Here is a 10,710-nt window from a genome sequence, read left to right as displayed (position 1 = left end):
ATTCCTGTACAAAGTCAACACATTGTGTCAAGGAGTGTGCACAACTTGCAAAGGGGCTTTCTAGCTGCCTGTGGACTGCCCTGGTCCTTCTTAGTCTCTATCCATAGTAGGTTTGTGGGGCTGGGACCTGGGATGTTTTCTCTGTCCTATAATTATGAGATTTCTCTGCAATATATGTATTAACCCCATACTCACCCTTTACACCTCTAACCATGCTTTCTCACTGGGGTGTTGCTTTCTCTAGTGAGATGAGCTGAAACTCCTGGTTACTCCAAATAAGATTGTTCATCAACAGCACAAAGAAACAGGTCTCTTCATAGCCAGCTTGGTGAGTCTGTAAGTTTATTGGGGTTGTTTATAGGATCATGAGTAAACAATTGCTCAGAGAAGCACAATTTAAAGACAGCTTCATCACCAAAATATCTCAATCCAGCATGGGTAACATCTCACAAAGCATGCATAACTGCAGTTGCCTGCATAATGTGTTGGCAAGAAAAGCCTCCTGACCATTATTTTTGCTCATATGTCCTACATGAGGAACATTCTGAATATCCTGGGTCTTATAAGATTCTTTGAGGTTTATGAGCTGATCCTTGGGGAATACTTCCTAACTCCTCATGAGTGATTTCACATGAGACCTTTCTCTGCCCACTTACCACGTAGTTCTCTTCCCCTTCCTGATAAGTCACATGCTTCACAATTTCTTTAGAGGTATCTGCTTTAATCACAACTCTCCTAGTTACAAGAAACAAAGAGAAAGCACATTCAGAGATCATGTAACTAGGTTAGTTCACAAAAATATGAAGAGCAGAGACAAAAATATGTTTAGTAGGATTTGAAGACTAAGCAATGGTGGGACTAAGGCAGAGTGAGTCTCCCATTCCTGGCACCAAAAATAACCTAAGAAAGAGAATATGCATTAAGAATAAGAAATGGTAGCATTTTGCAACAACAAAAATAACAACAAAATAATTGCTAACAAATAACACAAACATCCAGAAAAAAGTATGCTAATGTATCTGTTAATTAACTGGCTGACTGATAAAAACTTTTGTAATAAATTTCTCCTCATTTCATCTATGTCTTTGATCATCCCTGCAAATGACAATAATTTGAAATGTAATTTTACATAAGAAGATAAATAGTTCAGTTTTTCCTCCAATTACATGGATCAATATCTATTCCTGAGAGGCTAAGGGTATAGCTCAGTTGGTAGAGTATTTGCCAAACATGGGTTAAGCCCAGGGTTTGATCTCCAGCCTTGCATAAACTGGTAGTGCACACCTATAATCCAAGGTGAAGGTAGGAAGATTACAAATTCAAGTTCATCCTTGGCTACCTGGTGAGTTCAAGACAGCCTCAGACACATGAGAACCTGTACAAAATAAGAACAAAACCAAACAAACAAAAACCCCACATCTATTGCTAAAGCTGGGCTACAGGAAACATAAAACCACCACACAGAGACTTCCCCCACTGTAGTTTTGTCAGTGAAACCATTAAAGTCAGAACTTACAACTTGTATTTCGAGTCAATCACCTCAAAAGAAAAATGTGTACCGTACAAAAAGACATATTTCTCAATTATTTCCTTAAAACTCTGTATTTTGGATGATTACAAACAGTCTCCCTGGTCCATTTTCCACACACTCATTATACAGGAGCCGTAAGACATATCTGAAAGTGAGCCACATCCCATTTCTCCATGCTTTTCTGTAGGAAACAATTACAGACACAGGAGAGACCAGTTCAGAGGCTCATTCCACTGTCCTGGTGAACACAAGCTTGGTGTAAGCTGATGTACTAACAGTGCCGATAAAAATGAATGGAGTGAGACAGTCCAAAGAGAGAGCCAAACAATAGGCAAGGTGATGTGAAAGGCAAGAAAAGTAAGTTCAGAACGGCACTTAGTCAATTACATATTTCCAGAGGATTATTCTGTGTGCTTAGGTTCAACGTGGGACCTGAAACAACAGCATCTAAAGAAATACCATCCATTGAGGAGCTGGAGAGATTTTGGCAATGAAAAGAGAATAACCTTTTGCAAAGAAACCCAGTAGAGCTGCCAACATGGGTATTACTAAGTGACTCACAACCACCGGTAACTCCAGCCCTGAGGTTATCTGAAGCCTTTGACTCACAGTCAGATGTGCACACTCACACTCCACTCGCACACAATTAAAAAGAGTAAAATAAATCCTTAAGGAAATATTGGTTGAGCTGAGGTTTTCATTTCCCTTCACATCTAGAAAAAAATTATATGGAAGAGTCTAAACTGTTACTATTATGATGCCAGTATATAGTTCTGAAAATCTGTCCGACCATCACCTCATAAACCTGCTGAGGCCAGAGAAGAAAACATCCAGTCACTGTGTATAGGCTATGGTCTCTGCTTTCTTCCAGCCTCTCTGATACCTCTCTCCTGAAGTTCCTATTATCCTGAATGCAAAGCACCTTACCACATCTTCCAGTGAGTCACCTGCAAGTCTTTCATAAGTGACATTTAGAAGACTGAACCTCATGCTCTGTAGAAAAACGGTATGTTCACATTTACTGTAAAATGGGAATATTTCCTTACATAAGACAGTAAGCAATGTGGTTGGCCACTTGACACATTTTCCTTTCCTCTGCTTTCACTGCCTGTCCTGTCTTGTGTGGCCCAAAGCAATAAAAATCCACTATTTCAGACACCATTGTAACTATGCTGACACATTTCTGGTTAACGAGAAGAAAATATCTCTTGGGAATTTCTAAGAAAAAGATCATCCTCTCTAAGGAAAAAAAAAATTAGCTAGTTTCTCCTGCTACAATTTAGGAAAGCATTTAATAAAAACTACCTAAGAGTTCTAGATCGCAGAAGTTATCAACCAAAAAGAGAATCATATTGATTTGACAAATAAAATATATCAATAAACTTATGAAATCTGGATGTTCCTCATGGTCAACAGTCTTTATCTTGGAAAGCCTCAAGCTCTTCATTGATCTTTGTTAACCAACCAGCTTTGCTGCACTATACCTGCCTGTGTGTTCAGAACTTAAAATACTGCTAAGTTTCTCTCCGTAAATGTATTCATCTTGTCCAGAGACACGGGAGAAGCCACACACCCTAAACAAGCCGCATGCAGGAGATATGGAGGCTGTGAGAAGGAAATGGGCAGAAGACAACAATCTCACCAAGATTACATTCCATAAAGTGCAATTGGCAACATCTGCTCAATCTACTGTAGATAAACAGTGAACTATTTTCCATCTCATTAACTGAGAGGATGAGATATTAAATAAACCCCAGGGGCCTTGTGCTTTGTTATCGCATTTAAGCCTTGGCCCAGACTTGCTGTGTTGGCTAATCTGAGTGGTGTTTTATAGACTAAAATTCTCTCTCTCTCTCTCTCTCTCTCTCTCTCTCTCTCTCTCTCTCTCTCTTTCTCTCCCTCCTTCCCTCCCTTTCTCCCTCCCTCCCTCTCTCTCTCCCTCCTTCTCTCTCTCTGTCGCTCTCCTTGTGTGTGTCTCTTTTTCTATCTCGCTCTCTATCTCACAACACACATACACACACACACACACACACACACACACACACACACACACACACACACACACACACTATCCAAATGGCTTAAGACTAAAAGTCCCTGCTTAATTTGACTGTTTCTCTAATTACTAGACACTTAGCTTAAATTATTAACCATGTCTTCAGCTGTGATATATGATACCTGTAGGTCTCCAAACAGGATTCTAATAGAATTATCTAATTCTATTAAACTGCAAACAACTGTCCATTAAATATTTATTAGCCAGCTTGCATTCACTGAAGATAGATTGGCGTGTCAGCAAACCCCTGGCTCCCCTTTCTCCAAGCGCAGTGGCATGAGGGCTAGGCAAGGCACCTCATCAGAACTCTGCATATTGATCACCTGCCAATTACCTGTTTAATCAAAATCAATGGAAACAAAAAGAGTTTAGAAGAACTTACAAGGTGTGGTATGGATTTTTTTTTTTTTAATACTTGGTTAAATAAGTAAATTGGTTAAAAGCTAGCTAAGTTCATTATAAACACTTAAGGTTTATTTTACCATGGGAGAAACTACTGACAGATAAATAATTAGACTTTCTTTTTTAGATTGGTGAATTGTATTTTTAATAAAGTGTTGAACAAGTGTCCGATTTAGTCACCTGGGAGAAGAGTTCTTTGATGTCAAGGTTTGGAGCTGAAATACCTACTTTTTTAGCACCATACGATAACCTGACACCTTTGGCAGACAACCTTTCTTCGGATGGGAAGCATGTGGGCAGTTTTAGACAATCAAATTATGCAAGATGGCACATATTCCCTCACTAAAAATGCAAGAACCATCTGGATTCTCACAGAGGATCTGGGAAAAATGAACAGGGACTATCAGTCCTCCAGAAAATCCACTTGAACAAGAATTGTTCAAATGTGAAACCCTAAATCAACTCTTACCAACAAAAGGCCAGAATGGAGAAAGGGGAAGGAGAGCCTTGCCATCTGACCTTTGTTCAAATGGTTTCTCAATAATGAGAAATAATCAAGCCAGTAAGGGAAGGCATTGCTATAGCATATGAACAACAGTGGCAGGCATTGCCCACTTTCATTGGTTACCTTAAAGGGAATCAACCCCCACGGCAGCCTTGCTTTCAAGAAAAATGCAACTGTCCAGAGTAGAGTAGTTAGGATAAACATGAATATTATCACTAGACTCCCCCATCATTTAAAGCAAATCAACAAAAATAAAACAAAGCTAGTGCAATCTGCAAAATTAATTTCATAAACGTTGCATTAATTGAAACTATACCCAAATAAATGGGTGTTCTGTGTAATTGTTTATATTTTTAAAAAAAACTCAAAATCATAAAAACTTAAGCTATGCATAAGCAGAATTGTGGCTGCTTTTGGCAGTGAGGAAGCACATAGTGACTGAAGAAGGGGTAGCAAAGATGACTTAGATGTGGTTTCATAACGATAATGATCCCATCTTAAAGCTGGTTACAAGGAACTAATCTAGTTCAGGTTTGGTTTTTTTTTTTTTTTTTTTTTTTTTCCACTTTCTGAATGTATATGATTTTTCCAATAAAACCTTTACTGCCTGAAAAGTGAAACAACAGAGCAATTTATTTGAATGGCCTCTGGCAAGTCACTTATCTCTGGACTTCAAAGTTCCCATCATGTGTAAAATAAAGAAGTTGAACAAGATGATCTTCAGATTTCTGTTGCAGAACTGTTCCCATACTACAAAGATCACTAGTTTCTCAAGAAAAAAAAAAAAAAAAAAAAAAAAAAAAAACAGATCAATAAATCTGTACTGCCATCAATCCCATGTTGGCTTCCAATCTCACATTTCATATCTTCATCCCTTTCTTTTGATAAAAGAAGAAGAGAATTCTGGAAGGCTTTGAAGCATCTGAACTCAGGGAATTATCCCTTTGTCTGGACTAAGTAGGGAGAAAGATAAGTTGAGAGAGAGAGAGAGAGAGAGAGAGAGAGAGAGAGAGAGAGATTCATATGACATCGATCAATGATAGAAGATAGACATCCATGTTACATAGATCCATGATAATTAGATAGATAACAGATAGATAGATAGATAGATAGATAGATAGATAGATAGATAGAGATGTAGATAGGATAGGCAGATAGGCATGACAAATGATGCATAAAGGAATGTACAGGAACAGATACATAGAAAGCTAGTCTCAGAGAAAATTGAAAACTTTTTCAAGAAAATAGATGTAACTGCAGACCATCATATTATGTAATATAGCCTTCGGAAAAATAAATACTGCATCTTTTCTCTCACATATTGAACTTCAAGAAGAGAGAGGATGAGGGGGGTAAGGGAGAGAGGGAATGAAGGAAAGAGAAAAAGAGAGAGTACATGAGCATAGAAGGGAGACTATTTTGGAAAATAGAGCTCAAAGAAGTGTGGAGGAGATGAGAGTATGTAACAGAAGTGAACTCGGTCAAGGTACATGATGTATTAAATAAAACTGTCATTCTGAGACCTGTTCACATTGTATAATAAATACACACCAATAAGTTTGTGTCATGGTTCATTGAGAGAGGATTTTACATAATCCAGGCCAGCCTGAAACTTGCTGTGCAGCCGAGGCTAGACTCAAACTCTTGATCCTCTGCCTTCTCCTTTCAAATGCTCAGATTTCAAGTGTGCACCGCTGCACCCAGCAAAACTATTTTCTGAAATGAAAGAAAATCAGACAAAATGCGGAAGGGAAGACAATGCACAGATAATCCCAGCCCACTTCATTTAATGCTTTCTTTTTCATTTTTCAATTCTTCCTTATACTCAAGAACTTGCTCCTGAAGTTTTATTCAGCTTCTCATTCACATAGAAGTAGTTCATCTCTGAGGCATCTGGTGCCAAGAGTTTATGGTTCATGGTTCTGAAATTAGGCAGGATGGGTATCTAAGAAATACTGACACAAAACAGTACATCCTCCTATTTTCCTACCTAATTGCCTAATGTTCCCTTCTTTAGGGAATACTCCCAGATGAAGGTAATTAGATCACAAGCATTACCCACATTGAAGACAATGCTAGCAAATCAGGGGCCTGGTGTGTTTACAGAAGAGGCCACACGGGCACATCTCCTGATCAGCCAGAGGCCAAAAGGAAACAGAAGGTTGTGAGGAAATGAGGGCTGGCTACTCACTGATCATTCTCCCATTTACCACCAACTTATTGCTGATTCTTTTTGTCTTTCTACAAAGGACAAAGTCTTGTGGATTTCACCACACAGTGAGGAAATACGATTCCACCAATGGCCTCGTTTCCCTAAAAAAAAAAAAAAAAAAAAAAAAAAAAAAAAAAAAAAAACTGTAAGTTATAGTAAAGGATTCCATTTCTCAACTATTAGTTACCCATGGAGCTGTACAGAAGCACTGCCGAAATTTTTCCATTCATCTGTGGTAAGAAGCGGAGCATAGATCTCTCTGTTCATAGAGCGTTATTAGGGCATGTTGGAGATTCATTGGGGAATGAGTAAATGTCACCAATTCATAGTCAAAATAATGGACAGATAGAACCTAAACCCCTCAAGTATGAAATATTACAACTTTTAAATTCCCTAGTAGTGCATCTCTTAAAAGGACAAAATAAAGTACAAATCAAGAATTGTTCTTTGGAGGAATATTCCTAGATCATGTTGTCAGGGAACGAATAATATGTCATTCCTCCTTAGCTTCCTGGGAGAGTGGAAGTGTCAGGAGAATATGCAATGAGCATGCTACCTGCTGTTATGTGTTAGGAATCTTAAACAGAGACCAGAAGCAGGTGGGTTGCTTTTTCTTAACAAGGCACAAACATCTCTGGAGAGCACACCCTCCTGAGGCAACAAGCTGCCTTCCTAAATGTCTCTGTTTGATTCTCTCCAAACTAGGGCTGAGGTTCTGCTCTCTGCAGAACAGTATTTTGAATGCACAGTGAACCCTCCTTATCCAGAGGCTCCATATCTTCCAGTGCAACTAACCACAGACCAAAAATATTCTGGGGAAAAAAAACTGCATATGTTCTGAATACGTACAAGCGTTTTTCATAGATATGTTACCTTAAGCAATACATCATAACAGTTATCGATGTAGCGTTTGCACTGTGTTAAAAACTGTAGGTAATATAGAGATGGTGTATTGAGGGAAGTTGCACAGATTATACCTGGGTACCATAGTATTTTACATAAGAGATTTGATCACACAGAAATTTTAGTATTTTACAGGATTCCCTAAGAATACCAAGGACAACAGCATATGTTTAGATGTCAATTTACTTTCCTGATCACTGAGAAATAGCAATTGTTCAAATGTTATTAACCTATAACAAGTGAAATTCATCTAAGTCCATTAAAGAGAGTGTCTATGATTGAACAGCACTCCTTACCCTCAGGAAGTGGAAAGGAATCAGTAGAAGAGACAGAAACAGAAACGAGAGACTCCACGAGGAAACAGTGACACTCTGCTGCAGCCAGAACTATCCATAGGAGCTGAGGACGATACAAATGTTAACCATCACAAGGTTACAAGTCAACCTTCAAGTCAGCCCTCAACCTCTACTGGGCCTGAGATTTCTAATCAGCCTCCCCACGTTACTTTCCATAATAATAGAAGTTTTATCTGTAAGTACAGCTGCTATGTTAGACTCCATTTGCCAGGGTTCCTTATAGGTATGCTTGGCTATGTACTAAGTCAGGAAGAAATAGGAGCAGAAATACCTTGGGCAACTTCCTGGTCATGCGTGATAGACAAGGCACATATAATCTGATTGATCCTTTTGTTTGTTTGTTTTTTTTGTTTGTTTGTTTGTTTTTTTCCTTTCCACTTGCTAGAACTCAGACATGGTAATAAGAGCTAAAGAACCCATTGCAGAACAAGAGAAAGAACTCACATGGTGAAGAAAGAAGAGAAGAGACTGGAGAGATGATGGCTCAGTAGTTAAGACTGCTTGCTGCTCATGCTGGGTGTGGCCTCACACCTTTAATCCAGCACCTGGGAGGCAAAGGCAGGCAGATCTCTGTGAGGTTGAGGCCAAGCTGGTCTACAAAGCAAGTACCAGGACAGCTAGGTTTCTGTTAGAACCGCACCCCTTCTCCCTTGTGCTGTTTGGAGCAATGATTTTCTCTACCCCTTACTCCGTTAGGCACCTCCGTTAAGCATACATGGTCCCTCATCTAACAACCTGGCCTTCCACCATCACTACGAAAGCCAGACATTAATACATATAAACAACTTGTAGAACCGTGGTTATCTGAATCACAACAAAAACCACCCACTGATACCCTTCTCTCCGGTAAGGCAATTTAAGAGGCAAGCCTGAACCAGAATACCTTAATATATTACAATGGCCATAATCTGGTAACCAAATAAATAAATTTCGGGAAGGGGAGGTGGGAGAGGAATGGACCTAAAATAAATTTAACAGGCTGCCTCTTCTTTGTGCTCTGCTTTTAATCAGTTGGTTTCCAGGCCTGGCTTTGCAGAGGAGGAGATGTGACTCACAGGCACACTTGCCAGAGACAGATGCTTGTGGGCTTTTTTTTCTTTTTCTTTTTCTTTTTTTTTTTTTTAAATTCTATCAGACGGGGATCTGTAAGAAATTTGGATGAGGAAAAAGGCCAATGGTAAACATGCTTGGAATCAAGGCGTATTTTCTGAGGAAATTGTGCAGGATTTTTTTTTTTTTTTTTTTTTTATGAGCTCAGAGTTGCTAAAAACTCTTTTCAAAGACAAAACTAAAGGGTGAAGAGTTTAAAGACACGGAGATAAAATACTCAGAGGACATTCAGTTCAACCTTGTCTTCCTAAACAAACACTGTAGCATGTAATACAAAGTGGGCAAGCGTGTGGATTGTTGTGATTGGATAAACAATTGTCTGGCTAGCAAATAAAAGGGATGAGGACTCTATCCAAAATCATATAGGATTCAGGAAATTTGAGGTCAGTTGACTCAACCCCAGGCCCAGCAAGTTTACTATGCTACCTTTTCCCATTGGGTGAAATAAATTTCCATTTTTAAAATGGGCATCAAAATTCAGGCCCACACTTTCCGTTCTCTGGGGTTTCTATCAATTGGGATAATTCCAGCTTTAGGTAACAAAAAACTAGCAAAACGAGGCTGAAATTATGAGAAGCATGTGATTAGCTCACAAAAAAACTCCGTGTGCAGATCTGACTCAACATCACCCAGGGTAGAGGAACGCTCCATCTTTCTGCTCGTCATTCTTGCCTGCTGCTTTCATCACTGGGAACGTAGCACCTTTATTCATTTTATGAAGCTACCAAAATAGAAGGACCAAAAGGACAGGATCCTAAATAATTTTATCCCATGCAATTGTGGTTGATTTGTTTGCTTAGTGGTTGTTTGTTTGTTTGTACAAAGTCTTACCATATAGCTCAGTCTAGTCTTCAACTGCTGGTCCTCCTTTCTCAGGACCCCGAGGGCTAGTATAACAGGCATTCGCTGCCACACCACACGTGTTAATAAAGGAAAAAAAGAACAGTTCCCAAATGCTCCATACTCCCAATGGTGTCTCATTGGCCAAGATTGGATCATGTGCCAACTCCTAATCCAATTGCTGGCAAAGAAAGGAATAAGACTGTAATGAAGGAATTCAGCCAATCACGATTCACCTACTAATGCTTGACAACAATACACTCCACACAAATGTGTTAACAAAAATCAAGGGTAAAAATGGCGATTTGACATTCCCTGTGAGATTCCTCCCCATATCTGAGTTATTTTGACTCCTTTGCTTCCCATGATTAATAATAACATTGATTTTGAGTCCCAGTAACAACAGACATGAATGAAGAAGCTTAGCTCAACAAATATTTGAGAAGCACTAGTGGCCCTTTTAAAATTATTATTAGTTCTTTGAGAATTTCACACAACATGTTTTAATAATATTCACCCCAACTCCCTCAACTCCTCCCAAATCCATTCCTTCTCTTCCTGCCAAAAGTTGTGTTCTCTCTCTCTCTCTCTCTCTCTCTCTCTCTCTCTCTCTCTCTCTCTCTCTCTCTCTTTTCCATACATGAACTGTAAATTGTGCTTCCCACAGTCTTGGATGTGTGGCCTTTCACTGGAACTGGGTCAACTCACTGGGGGGCCACACCCTCAAAGAAACCTGACTCTCTCCCAACAGCTACCAATCAGCAATCGCTCCATGGCTAGGAGAGGGACATCATG

The 10,710-nt window shown here is 39.2% G+C and overlaps 1 long non-coding RNA gene across 1 annotated transcript; it reads right to left on the bottom strand.

The window, feature by feature from the left end:
- Positions 1-201: 201 nt before the first annotated feature.
- Positions 202-6,801, bottom strand: LOC143442539 (uncharacterized). The gene is made up of 4 exons (XR_013110786.1): positions 6,686-6,801; positions 6,046-6,210; positions 657-735; positions 202-334 (listed from the first exon to the last, which is right to left on the bottom strand). It is a non-coding gene; the product is annotated as an uncharacterized LOC143442539 (long non-coding RNA).
- Positions 6,802-10,710: the final 3,909 nt, after the last annotated feature.

The sequence above is a fragment of the Arvicanthis niloticus genome, chromosome 6 (assembly GCF_011762505.2).
Source record: "Arvicanthis niloticus isolate mArvNil1 chromosome 6, mArvNil1.pat.X, whole genome shotgun sequence".
Classification (NCBI taxonomy): domain Eukaryota; kingdom Metazoa; phylum Chordata; class Mammalia; order Rodentia; family Muridae; genus Arvicanthis; species Arvicanthis niloticus.
The sequence above is the reverse complement of the archived record's forward strand: the minus strand, read 5'-3'. Positions and strand labels throughout refer to the sequence as shown.